A 14,717-nucleotide genomic window follows, 5' to 3' on the forward strand; every position below is an offset into this window, starting at 1 on the left:
ACCTGCCTTCGGCCGCGTGCTTTTTCACCGAAATGTTCCTGGTTTTAATGTTGGCACTGGGACTTCCCCACCTAACTCAGTGCCTCCCAAGGTCAGCTGCACATTGCAATCCCCTGGGGAGCTCCACAGAAGACGGGGCTCCTGCCCCCCGCACAGGGTTCTGAGTTCCCGCGGGGTGTTGGAAGGGCCTGCTGCTGGCTCTCAGAGCAGCCAAGGCGAGAACCGCCCACTGGATTTTATGTTCACCGTCAGCTCATCATGGCTCTTACCCACTCACGCAAGCTTCATCTCTTCCTAGTTTATTTAGAGTTATTACTACAAATTGTGTGAATTACATCCCACACTTTTGGCCACCGGTAGATAGAATCGTAATCTTTTCCCCTGTAACTTGCCAATGCACGGAGCATGAATGTATTTTCTAATTATAATAAAGTATATTTGCCTTCCAGTAAAACTCACCCTATGGTCCGTCCCAGGTGGGCTCGCGAGCCCGGTTACCGCGTTTCCCTCTCCTCAAGGGCGTTCTGCCTCCTTGAGGTAGCATAGTGGTCGCAGACCAACCAAATCTGAATCCCAGCTTAGAGGGGACGGTAGTAGCTCTTTCTTCAAAAGCCCGCTGATGAGATTAAGTGATGCAGTGTAAGGAGTTGGGACAGCGCCTGGCACATCACAGGACCCCAGGAAATGGCACTGCGGTCCCCATCCCCATCGACTGTTGTGTTTCTCCTGGAAATCCACACCAGACAGGTTTCCCCTCACACTCCACGGGAGCCTCCTTCGGTCTGGTGCCTGCTCTCCCATGACCCTGACCCTGCCCTCCACCCTGGACTGCAGGCGCTCTGACGCCCCTCGGGTCCCGGCCCACCTTGTGCGGAAGCACGGGAAGGGACAGGGACGTGCACATACCTCGCCTGGCCCAGCTCCCCGTGGCCGCGCGGGCACGGGTTTCCTGCCAAGGGGAACCCACAGCTGAAAATGCCCGAGGTAGACAACATAGGGCAGAAGTATCCGCTCCTCCGATGAATCAAGAACACCAGTAGCTTTCTGTCTGGAGAGGGTTCTGTTGTTCATCTCCCCAGAGTAAGCTGCATTGTGTGATTCCAGGTATTTTAATTCCTTGCACTTTACTGCAGTTAAGGAGTGTATTATTTCCTTCTGACATTTTTTTTTAAGATTTATTTATTCATTTGAGAGAGCGAGAATGAGAGAGAGAGAGAGCACATGAGAGGGGGGAGGGTCAGAGGGAGAAGCAGGCTCCTCGCCGAGCAGGGAGCCCGATGCGGGACTCGATCCCGGGACTCCAGAATCATGACCTGAGCCGAAGGCAGTTGCTTAACCAACTGAGCCACCCAGGCGCCCTCCTTCTGACAATTTTAAAGGACTTTTTATAGTTCATTTAGGACAAGGATTATTCAGCATGTCTGCTCACTCTGCCAACTTCATGCACAGTGAGGCACCTTAGGAATGACAGAAATTTCGGTGGAATCATTTTGGTGGGAATGTTCCTGCGGCCACCTGCTTGCCTCATCAGCCCTTCGGGTGACGACCACAGGGAGAAAATGCGTTCTAAGAAGGAGTCAGATGTGTAAGGTAGGATCTGCCTAGAATTTCAGTGACTTACAATTGAAATGAAGAAGATGAAAGCTGTATTTTCCTATGTTAACAATAATGGATTTTCACATAGTAAATAGATATTGTACTTATTTTTATTAAGTCACACTTATATTTACACATTACACACAAGGGACAACTGGTTCTCTGTAAGAACTCAAATTCTCAATTTCGACTTGTTCAAACCACAAGAAATTTGGTACAATTTTTTTCATGTATTCCTACCTAAATAATATTTAGAAATATTCTTGGCCTGCATTAAAGTTCACTAAAAACACAATGCATCTGTGTTCATAAGGCCAGATGTTCGTTGGTGAAGCAGTTTTCCAAGTAATTATGGTTTTGGAGGAACGGGTTGACTGCTCTGCTCCGAGCTTCCAGGGCAGCTCAAACGTAAAGGGCTGTCTTTTGTGCACTTTGGATCTCATTCTTCATCAAAAACAAAGCAGTCGCTAATTGTGTAGGCATTTGAAAACTGAAATCTCAGACAATTCTCAGGAAGCTTTCTTGTGAGACACGGGTCTTTGTCCTTTTCTGCACGCCAAAAATTAAATTTCTGAGTTCCACGGGGGAGAACACATTTCCGTCGTCTCAGGAAGCGGGACGCCACCTGACAAAGTCCCACCTCCCGCGTGTCCGTGCACGTGTAAGCTTAGGCTGTCGATCCACACGGTCACGGTGCAGATGAGTGTGAACAGGCTGAGCAGGGACATGTCTGGGGGGAAGCGTAAGAAATCATTCGGCTTCTCCCTCGTTAACTGAAGGTGACCCCTGGCTACAAGACTTCACATCTCTGCCTCAAAAGTTGTTCCTTTGAGTTCACTAAACATAAAGCAGCTGAGCCATTTCTGTTTTGACTCTTCAATCTGCCTTCCCGTTCCATGGGGGTTATGGGATCTACAAAGAATGGCCCATCTCAAGTGGTTTTTCCTGCTTGTAAAATGTCAGTCATTTCATATGAAATGTAATAGCTACTTAGCCCATGGGTTTAGGTAAGTAAACGATGGCCTTGAAGTGGAAATTTAACAACTTTCCTATGGATAGTTAGAATTGTCAACAGGCTTGTGTTCCTAGAAAACACTAGTTGATTCTCAAACAATGGGCAGATGTGATAAGTGTTTTGAGAAACAGAAGCTCTAAAACAGCCAACCGGAGAAGAGCGAGTCTATTTTGGAAGATCAACCCTTGGCCTGCTTTCTGCCCCAATGCTTTTAGACGTGCGCACAGCGCTGTGCTCAGAGAAAGGCAGGTGCAGCCTCCCTCCGAAAGCTCCGCCCAGGTCGTCAGACACGTGGCCTCCTCCCACCTCAGGGCCCTCCTCCCTCCCTCTGACCCCTCTCCCATTCCTGGGAAAACCCCCAGGAGCCCGAGGTAGCTTCCTTCAAAGGAAGTCAGCAAACACTTACCGACACCTGCCCCATGGAGGGCATCACCGGAGATGCAGGGAGCGCCCCTTGGAGGTCCTGGAGCCCAAGGTCCTTCTCGGGACAAAGCAGGGGTAGAGTCCCTTCCCTCAGGGTCTCCGCACAGCTGCACAGAGTGGAAAGGTGGCCCAGACCACTTGGCACGGCTGGGCCTCGTGCTTACTTTGCAGCCACGGGGCAGAGGCAGCCAGGGCTCCCGCGTTCACCAGCTTCATCCCCTCCTCCCTCTACGGTCTGCGGCACTCTGTCCCTTTCCACATTTCCCCCCATGTATGTTCCAACAGATGCGACATGCCCTAAATACCATGACTACAGAAAAATCAATGGGGATTATCGTTACCATGCATGTCCTTTTCAAAGTAAAATTAGCACACATCATTCTGGCCATTGGAAAATTTGCCCTTTGTGCGCCCACGTAGGACTATTCTCAAAACTCCTAGCCCCATTGACCTGTAATCACTTGCATCCAGCAGAACTCCCATCCTGGACTAATTCATTTCCTTTGCCATAGGTCCAAATATCTGCACAAACTCAGGGTGGTTGCTGACTCGGGGTCCCCAGAATCAGCCACCACAGCTTCCCTCATCAGCCCACACTTCCCAGTATCACGACAGTGGTGCTTTCAGGACTCTGCCTCCCTCCCGTGTCTTCCCTCACCTGCTCCTAGGCCCTCACCTCTTAGCTCCAAATCATGGACTGAACATCTGGCCCGCCAAAACTAGCACCACTCCCCCCAGCTTCCCATCTCACGACAAAAGCCCAGATACAGCACAACCAACATTTCGGGAACACCCTGAGAGGTGGGAAGAAGACAGGCAGCTAGGGGCCCACCAGAGCACCAGGAAATGGGTGCCTGGCAGCAGGATGCCGCTTGTGGAAAGACTCATCCTGCCCCAATAAAGCTCCGGGGCCAGACCTAGGGTTGCCGGGGGCCGGAGGGGAGCAGTCCCTGTGAAAGTAGGTGAAGTGGGGCCCCTACACCCCCAGGTGCAACGGCAGGCAGGCAGGTTGGAGTGGGGCATTGACCTTCATGCCCCTCCTCGGAGCCAGAATTAGCCCTGATGGGAAACAACACACCTCCTGCCCCTAAGAGCCCGTCACTCCTCCCCAGCACCCAGGGCCTGCTCCCCACCTTCAGTAAGCATCCAGCCTTCTCAGTGTGACCACTTCTGCAGCCCCTGGACACATGTGCTCTTCATCCCCATGTGGCTTCCACAGTTAGTTCATGCGTGTGGCCGGATACAACAGTCCCGTGTCTCCCCTCTCCTCATTACACACTACCCCATCACGTCAGGAGTGCTGTTCCCAAGTGCAAAACTGCCTGTCCTGGGCTCACATCCCTCCAGTGCCGTCCGCCGCCCTCAGAATAGTGCTAGGCAGCAGCTGAGATCACAGCCTGCCTTTCCTTGCCCCCCCCCCCCCCCCGACTCCGGGCTCACTGCCTGCAACACCTGGGTCCTTCCCCCATCCCAGTGTCCAAAATCCCCTCCTTTGGCTGCCAGCTCTGGGCAGCCCGCCCAGACAGACTCTCAGGGGCCGGTCACGGCCCCTCCTGAGGTTGCCAACCCATCCCACACTTCCCGCTGAAGGATTTAATGTCTGATATTCTAATTTCTCCATATGGGTCTGTGTGTTCCATCAACCTCAGGTCGCCCAGGGAAGGGACTGCCTTATCCACAGCCCCGTTCATCCCAGGAAAACTGAACTATCGAAAGGAACAGGGAAATGTAGTGAGGTGTCCCAGATACCTATTTTATTTATCAGGACTTAAGCATCAGACACGTTTATTCTTATTAGCATCATTACAATATTATGAAGTTTTCCCATTATAAAATTCACATTTTTTTTTTATTTCTTAAACTTCTTTGCATATTTCTTTTCCCTTCACCTCCTCTCTTGCTTACCTCTATTTTCCCACTCAAACCTTCTACTGAGGAGCCCTCTGACCCTTAAAATTGCTCATTTACCTGATCTGTTATGTCTCCCAAAGATACGGTGGCTTTCCCAGCCCCAGTGGTCTTGGTGGCTTCCAGGCAAGTGGATAAGACTGTGAATGTGGCCAAACACCCTGACGAAATGTCTGTGTAGTACAAAAGAACCGATGAGTCCTATCACCTCTCTAGCTGGTAGGTAGCTGAGGAAGATTGTTATATAATTAGGAGGTCCTCCTTTATATAACCCCCTCGATTTTTATTTTTCCTACCAAGGAATTTGCTTTTCACTTTAACAGTGAAAACCCATGAATTTCATTAAAAACACTCATCAGGGAATGACCCTAATCATTTTGCCCCAGGGTGGCAAAAACATCCCTTGGAACTACCTTGTAGAAAAGAGCTTTCTAATTTGCATTCAGTACATTTGTATAAAAGCTTTCCTAAAATACCATTTTTAAAAGCAGCAACCTGGCGATTCAGGGTCTTTTATGGTTCCATACAAATTTTAGGATTGTTTTTTCCAGCACTTTGAAAAATGCCATTGGTATTTTGATCGAGATGGCATTGAAGGTATAGATTGCTCTGGGTAGCTAGACATTTTAACCATGTTTATTCTTCCGATTCATGAGCATGGAATGTTTTTCCATCTTTTTGTGTCGTCTTCAATCTCTTTCAGGAGTGTTCTGTAGTTCCTAGAGTATAGATCCTTTACCTCTTTGGTTAGGTTTATTCTGAGGTATCTTATGGTTTTTAGTGCTATTGTAAATGGAATCATTTCTCTAATTTCTCTTCCTACAGTTGCATTGTTAGTGTATAAGAAAGCAACTGATTTCTGTGCATTGATTTTGTATCCTGCCACATTACTGAACTGCTGGATGAGTTCTAGTAATTTAGGGGTGGAGTCTTTTGGGTTTTCCACGTAAAGTATCATGTCGTCTGCAAAAAGAGAGTTTGAATTCTTCTTTGCCAATTTGAATACCTTTTATTTCTTTTTGTTGTCTGATTGCTGTTGCTAGGACTTCTAGTACTATGTTGAACAATAGTGTCGAGAGTGGGCATCCTTGACGTGTTCCTAATCTTAAGGGAAAGGCTCTCAGCTTTTCCCCATTGAGGATGATATTCACTGTGGGCTTTTCATAGATGTTTTTTTTCTGAAATTGAAGAATGTTCCCTCTATCCCTACACTTTGGAGAGTTTAATCAGGAAAGGATGCTGTATTTTGTCAAATGCTTTTTCTGCATCGATTGAGAGGATCACATGGTTCTTCTCTCTCCTCTTATTAATGTGTTCTATCACATTGATTGATTTGTGAATGTTGAACCACCCTTCCATTACAGGGATAAATCCCACCGGGTTGTGATGGATAATCCTCTTAATGTATTGTTAGATCCTATTAGCTAGGATCTTGTTGAGAATTTTGGCATCCATATTCATCATGGATATTGGTCTGAAATTCTCCTTTTTGATGGGGTGTTTGCCTGGTTTGGGGATCAAGGTAATGCTGGCCTCATAGAATGAGTCTGGAAGTTTTTCTTCTGTTTCTATTTTTTGAAACAGCTTCAGGAGAATAGGTGTTATTTCTTTTTTGAATGTTTGGTAGAACTCCCCAGGGAAGCCATCAAGCTGGGGGTATCACGTTCTCTGATTTCAAGCTATATTACAAGGCTGTGATCACCAAGACAACATGGTTTTGGCACAAAAACAGACACAGAGATCAATGGAACAGAATAGAGAGCACATATATGGACCCTCAACTCTACAGCCAAATAATCTTTGACAAAGCAGGAAAAAATATCCAAAGGAAAAAAGACAGTCTCTTCAATAAATCATGCTGGGGAAATTGGACAGCTATATACAGAAGAATGAAACTCGATCATTCTCTTACACCATACACAAGGATAAACTCTAAATGGATGAAAGACCAATGTGAGACAAGAATCCATTAAAATCCTAGAGGAGAACATAGGCAGTAACCTCTTTGACATCAGCCACAGCAACTTCTTTCAAGACATGTCCCCAAAGGCAAAGGAAACAAAGGCAACAATGAACTTTTGGGACTTAATCAAGACAGAAACCTTCTGCATAGCAAAGGAAACAGTCAACAAAACAAAGAGGCAACCCACGGAATGGGAGAAGATACTTGCAAATGACATTACAGACAAAGGGCTGATATCCAAGATCTATAAAGAACTTCTCAAACTCAACAACCCAAAAACAAATAATCAAGTCAATAAATGGGCAGAAGACATGAACAGACACTTCTCCAAAGAAGACATACAAATGGTTAAAAGACACATGAAAAAATGTTCATCATCATTAACCATCAGGGAAATTCAAATCAAAACCACATTGAGATACGCCCTTTACACCGGTTAGAATGGCAAAAATTGACAAGGCAAGAAACAACAAATGTTGGAGAGGTTGTGGAGAAAGGGGAACCCTCTTACACTGTTGGTGGGAATGCAAGATGGTACAGCCACTTTGGAAAACAGTGTGGAGATTCCTCAAAAAGTCAAAAATAGAGCTACCCTATGACCCAGCAATTGCACTACTGGGTATTTACCCCAAAGATACAGATGTAGTGAAAAGAAGGGCCACATGCACCCCAATGTTCATAGCAGCAATGTCCACAATAGCCAAACTGTGGGAAGAGCCGAGATGTCCTTCAACAGACGAATGGATAAAAAAGATGTGGTCCAGGGGTGCCTGGGTGGCTAAGTTGGTTAAGCAACTGCCTTCGGCTCAGGTCATGATCCTGGAGTCCCTGGATCGAGTCCCGCATCAGGCTCCCTGCTCGGCAGGGAGTCTGCTTCTCCCTCTGACCCTCCTCCATCTCATGCTCTCTTTCTCTATCTCATTCTCTCTCTCAAATAAATAAATAAAATCTTTAAAAAAAATTTATAAAAAAAAAAGAAGAAGAAGAAGATGTTGTCCATATGTACAATGGACCATAATGGTCTATCTATTACTCAGCCATCAGAAAGGATGAATACCTAACTTTTGCATCAACATGGATGGAACTGGAAGAGATTATGCTACATGTAATAAGCCAAGTATAGAAAGTCAATTATCATATCGTTTCATTTATTTGCAGAACATAAGGAATAGCATGGAGGACATTAGGAGAAGGAAGGGAAAAATGAAGGGGGGAAATCAGAGGGGGAGACGAACCATGAGAGATTATGGACTCTGAGAAACAAACTGAGGGTTCTAGAGGGGAGGGGGTGGGGGGATGGGTGAGCCCGGTGATGGGTATTAAAGAGGGCACGTACTGCATGGAGCACTGGGTGTTATACGCAAACAATGACTCATGGAACACCACATCAAAAACTAATGATGTAATGTAGGGTGACTAACATAACATAAAAAAAAAAAAAAAGCAGCAACCTGAAATCAATCAAAATGTTCAATATTAGAAGAATGGTTAAAATTAATTCCATTATTGGAATTACAGGAAATATACAGTAAGCACTGTGTTAACGCGGGGACCTGCTATGGTCTAGTTTAGAAGGTAAGATCATGCTATCATTGTAATTATATAAAAAAGCACTAAGTATGGCAAAGACTGTTCATGATACCAGACGCTTTACTCTAAACCCTGGTGCAAGTGTCACTTGCTATTGTAGGACACCCAGCTCCGCAATAAACCCACTTCTGCAAATGTTTCTTGAACTGTGCAAGTGATGTGTCCTGAATGCTACAGAACAGGTGTGTGGACATGTGTTAACGGGCTCTTCTGTCTGATCCCTCTTCCTGGAATGGGTTGTCAAGGAGCTTGATTGCCTCTAAGCTGCATAAAGTCATCAAATCATTGGTAGTGTAGCAGAGTGTTGTCAGCTTATGCGAGGAGGCTTGCCCTTGCTCCCATATGCAAGCCAGGGGCTGCCTCCAACCATTGCTGGTGTAGACACGTATGGTGCCAATGGTGGGTAGGGGTGAGGTTCTGGCAGCAGCCCCTGGAGCACCTGCAAACCCATGTGACAAAGCTGAGTATTGGCAGCACAGAGGAGTCCTAAACTTTTTTAGACAATAGCCTCCCTTGAAGATCTGGTGAAGCCTATGCACACTCTCTAGGAATAACGTGTTTAAATACATAAAACAAAATGCACAGGGTTACAAAAGAAGTTAATTATATTGAAATTCAGTTATATATATATATATATTTAATAGTAACAGATGTGCTTCATTATCAGCACATTACATAATAAGATCTAACAATGAGTATCTTATCTACCATGACTACCACGAAATTACCTGCAATTTCCATTAGGAACAAAGTGATAGATGCTGCTTTTAATACTGTGGTTTGTTTTCTATGTTAATATTAAAAGGAAATGCTAGATTTCAGGTTGAAATTAGTAAAAACAAGGAGACAATTTTTTCCCATTCAAGTTTACAGAACCCTCCACAGACTGGGGGTGGGGTGCTCTGTGGACACCAGGTTGAACATCCCACCAGCAAAACCATGTGTGTGTCCTTTCCTTGAGTTCCTTTTATGACTGGCCTCAGAGCAAGGTTGCCTTGTGCTTCCAGGTCTGATGAAGAAGTGTTTTGAGTAGAAATCTTGGATCGTCCTGGCTTTCCCTAGGACACATGTGTGAGTCCTTCTCCTGTGGCACCAGGAGCCATGTTCCTGGAGCAAGCCATGCACCTGCCCATTCACCGGATGTAAATTTCGTGGAGGTCTCCTGGCAGACAGATTGGTGGCCCATCCGTCACTTGGGTCCTGCAAATATGCCCAGATATCTTATTCCCAGGGGTGGGGAGCAAGTTCCATCTGGAAGCCTGAATGTAAATGTTTAAACAACAAAGAAAGATGGCTGAAAACGTTATAACACAGGAAAGTGAGGTGTTGGCCTCAGGAGATTAATTCTCCGGTGATCTACCGCAGGAGGCTGGGAGGACTAAGTAACCACATGCAAGGAACGTTTCATCTTGAGAATTTATCACTGTAACTCCACAGCACACCCCTCCGTGGGATTCCGGGGGTGGGGTGCTTTAGTCTAACAAATTATCTCCACCTCACAGAAAAATATAGATTCAAAAAGCTGCCGATTTTAGTAGCTTGACTGAAATATGCACCTCTATGCACCTCATTGTAAAGTCAAATAATAATTCCAAGCAAAAGGTACAATCTTTCAAAAACTCAAAAAAAAACCCTCAGAAACTATCCCCACTTTCTTTCCCTTTTTGCCCACTTTATTCCTAAAACAACTTCCAATAAACAAGGAAACTTTATGCTATTGCTTAAGATGAAACTCATCAACTGACAAATATCAGTGCATTGCATGATTGGAATCATCAGCCAAATAGAAATATTTACAGAGTAAAATCAATATTTGTCATTATAAATTGTTTTTAGTTACAAGAAATGATCTATAATATTTTTCTACTCATAATGCATTTCATAAAAAAATGTTCAATGACATTGCATCCATGTTTTCCAATAAATCACCATGACTGAGTGCTTTGGATTTAATATTTCAAGTTGTCAGTTACATCTTCACCACAGCCACACTCAATTTGTTTTATGGTGTCACATTAAATGCAGCATCATGATGAATTATACTCATAAAATTCTTTGTTTATGAAACTCAGTAATTAAGATGGGATGATTGTGTAGTCTGAAATAGTTTATCATTGAAAACAGCTTGATAGTGACTAGTTCATTTACTTTCATGATGTATAATCATGTCATATCTACATGTTATGCCAATAATTTGTTTTCTTGAGAAATAGACCCAAGGATACTAATTTTTCACTGTTAAAGTAGCACAATGCATATGAAACTATTTAGGTGATATAACCAGATAACAAAAATCTTTTCTTATATAAAGAGTAATTTGTAGTATTTTTGGTCAAAGCTAACACCCACGTGTATGGGGGATAGCTTTCTAATGAGGGAATAAGCAAGACTGATGTTGCCAGGAAGAGGGCGGGAGGATCAGAGTACCCTTAGACCACACATCTGTTGTTTTTTTTTTTTTAAAACAAGTTTACTCAAACCTCAGCAAAATTCATATTTATGCAATTCTTCCAACTAATGGGCCAATATCCAATGTATAACCAAAGTCATTGCAGGTGGCTGGGAGGAGATGTGAAAGAAAGCAAAGAGAAGTCAGGAAACAGACTCGATCCCTTCCCCATACTTGGCAGATGACAAGTGATACCACTAGTGTTCTTTGTTTAAAAGCTAAAATTCTTCATGAAAATTAAATGATCTTCCCCAAATCATAACAGAAGAATGATGTTAAGAGTCCTCCACTGGATAAATTGTATACTAGTTTCTTACTGATAGAGTCTTCTGGAGAAAATTCTATAAACCTCGTTGAACAGAATTCAGTTTTCTATCACTACCCACATCAGAACAATCACTTTGTTAAGCTATTGAAAGTAGAGCCCTAGAGTGTGGGAGCAGGTGAAACCCTTGGAGGCCCCCTCAGGTGAGGAGACTGAGCCCAGAAAAGGAAGTTAGTAGAATTCACTCAGAATATTTGATCAGATGCATCTCTATGTGGCCCTAGAAGCTATAGGTTAATAATGCTTTTGTAGATTCTAGCAAAAATGGTTTTCTATTTTGTATAAGTTATATTAAGTTTCTGATAAATGCTTTCATTTTGTGGGGAAAAAGAAAGACAAATGGACAGTCATGGTGGTCACATAATTTAGGGGCTATTCAACTCAGGGACGGATTATTACATTTTATAGTAAATAATGAAAATGCCTTGATATCACCTAGTGAAGAAAAAGATTTAGTCCATAAAGCTTTTTTGAATGCACCCATTAAGAGATCAAATGATCCAGGTCATTTTTTCAGCTGTATTACTAAGCCAAAAATAATTCTAGTAAGTGAAACTAAAATTTAGAGGTAACAGTTTCTTTGCTTCAGAAAAGAAAATATCCTTTCACTTGGAGAATTTCTCAAAGATGAGAGCAGCATAATACAGTTTGTATTTCTGAACATCTAGTGGAATGTCTCCAATCAAGTGGTGTTGGCTGACCCCAGGTATGTGCATTTTCCATAGGTTCCTACACAGGTCAGATTTCAGTGTAGAAGGTCAAAGGTAGAGGTCTCAGTGTGCAGATTCGCAAGAGAGAAATTCTTCGACGTGCCAAGAGCCTCCTGCACAGACTGATAAAATGTGCACAAAGGCCATGTAAGCCATTCTTCCACTTAAAAAACATGAGAATCTACTGGCGCCCATGTGTAAATGGAATTTTTTTTTCATGTTTCTAGGTATCTAGAAGTAACTAACAGAAAGGGAAGCCAAGCTCCCCACATTCCTTTGGCATTTTGGTTCATCGGGCCCAGCATGCCATTTATAGGTAAAATCGAGACATTGTAACATGTCTCATGTCCTGTGATACTTAGTTGGAACGTTCTTTGATGCTCCACGTAATTCTTAATGTGTCAAGCAGTTACTCTTCAGTCTTCAGAAATGTTCATTTTAATTCAGAAAAGCAGCCATCTCCCCAACATAGATAAGCCATTGTCTTTACCAGTGCAGGAAGCATAAATCCTGAAAAAATTTGAACTAAACCACATGGCACCAACGATGACACAAATGTTCTTAGGAACTGAAGAAATGCAATTCGGGGGTTTGGATCAACTTAACACTCTTGGTTCCACTGTTGGGACCGTCTCTAGAAAGATCCTTAAAAAAAAAAAAAAAAAAAAAAAAAAAACCCTAACAAACTTCTCTCAAGTCTCATTTGATAAATTTTGGAGAGTTTTAGAATACGAAAATGCCCATCAGCCTCTCGCAAAAGCCAAACTTACTTGAGGAAGGAACCATGACCTCCCCGCCCCTGGGCCAAGCGCCACCTCTACAGTATTTCCCAAGAAAGTGACGGGAGATGAAAGGATGAAACCAGTCCTTCAGACGGACTTTCTATTTCAAACATGCTTGCCTTTAGCGATTTCTCCTCTCCTTCCCACCAAGAGAGAGCAACGTTCTTAAAATAGCCACACACACTGGATTTCTTTTTTTCTGAGATCCCCACGTAGCAACTTGATATGCGATACCTACCTTGCTATGTGCCACGTGGCTATGGGCACATTACAGTCCTCACAGTCCCCAGGAGACAGAGGTTCCAGGAGCAGGGCTGGGAAGCAGGAGAGCAGAGCGCCCCGCGGGGACAGGCTGGGCCAGCAGGGGAGGCGACAGGGGAGGCAGAGTTCCTGCACTTGCCATACCAGACTTCAAGCATTTGAACTTCAAGGGAAGTGTAAAAACAGTGTCTTCACAGGAGAAAGGTGATTGGTCAAACACACAATTTGGTCTTCCAAGGATCGGTGAGGCTGAAGAAAAAACTATTAAAAACCACAAAACAAATTTTTATCCCTTGAAACGCAGCCAGAGGTTAAGGAGGGGAAACATGAAGAGAGCACATAGAGGTCAAAGCATATTACATACAAATTAATGCAACAGGAAGGATGAAAATTGAATTTTAAAATGCCATCATCCCATCCTGAAATCAAGCTTGTAGGAGGGACGTTGAAAAGGGACTTTTGAAAAATGAATTCTGAGATGCTAGCACATTGTATTCATAGCCTATTTAAGAAATAAACCCCAAATGCTTACATTCTAGCAGGCCATTATCCCACAATGGAAGGTAGATGGGATTGTGTCAGGAAAAGTGACAGATGGATCAAGACTCATGGATGTGTGTGTGGGATGGATGTGCACGTAGGATACATATTACAAAACTACGAAATTGTGTCTCTCGTGTGTTCACTTTGTTCTGTATGGCGAAATATATGTTCCTTCTTAGGTTAATTTAGTGCACAGCTATTTAGGAGAATAAATATCAAGATGTAATATTTTGATATTAAAATAGTATTTGAGTTGTATAGTATCATTCCTGTGAATAACTCAGAGAATTTTAAAATTTGTGTCTTCTTTGTTAGTAAAATTTTTGTGAAGTCGGGAAACCAAAACCCAACAATTAATAGACTTTGAGGCCTATTGGAATTATCTAATTGATATCTGATAATCAAATATCTTTCTGTCTGAATTCCTGCTACCTACATATGCTCACATAAAACATGCTATATATTTATTGGAGAAACATTTGTAAATCGCATTTTTAATCTACAGGGAAGTAGAGAACATATTTAAGATAGGAGTTGGTGGGGACAGCTGTAGGTGAGGGGAACACTGGAGGATTCTACGTGAAAAATTGTCTTAGACAAATTTGGAAATCAAGAGAACAAAAGCAAAATGACAAATTAGTAGAGTTGTCAGGTTCTTCCTGCACAGTATAGGATTTTCGCATGTTTGACCCTACAGCTTGGTGGAGCCAACAGAGTCCAGCAACGTGTGGCATTTCGGGTCACACGACCACTTGGTTTCTGTGGTCTGGTGCTTCACCTCCAGTGCGGCCAGTCGGACAGTCCCGGGACCAGTAGGACCAGGTGGCTTAGGACAGTCCCCTCTAGGGGGTCTTATGCTGGGGTCTAACACTCTTTGTTTCTGGCTAATCGCAATTCTGCAAAAACACCTGCCAACATCAGAGTGAGAGCCCTGAAAAGCTTGTGTGTGTGTGAATTACACACACACACACGCACTGTAATAGGTCAGCTATTTTAAATCCATCTCAAATCAGCTATTTACTAAATTAAATCACATCAGTGTTTTTATAAACCCGGAGTGTAGACGTTCTTGCTGCTTTTGCTCACACACAAGCATTTATCACAGCGCGGGGAAGAACAGAGACGCTTACGGAATCCGCGATCCGTCCGGGC

Source organism: Mirounga angustirostris, unplaced genomic scaffold, assembly GCF_029215605.1.
Source record: "Mirounga angustirostris isolate CCGP_5_RB_7025 unplaced genomic scaffold, mMirAng1.0.hap1 SCAF_14, whole genome shotgun sequence".
NCBI classification, from domain to species: domain Eukaryota; kingdom Metazoa; phylum Chordata; class Mammalia; order Carnivora; family Phocidae; genus Mirounga; species Mirounga angustirostris.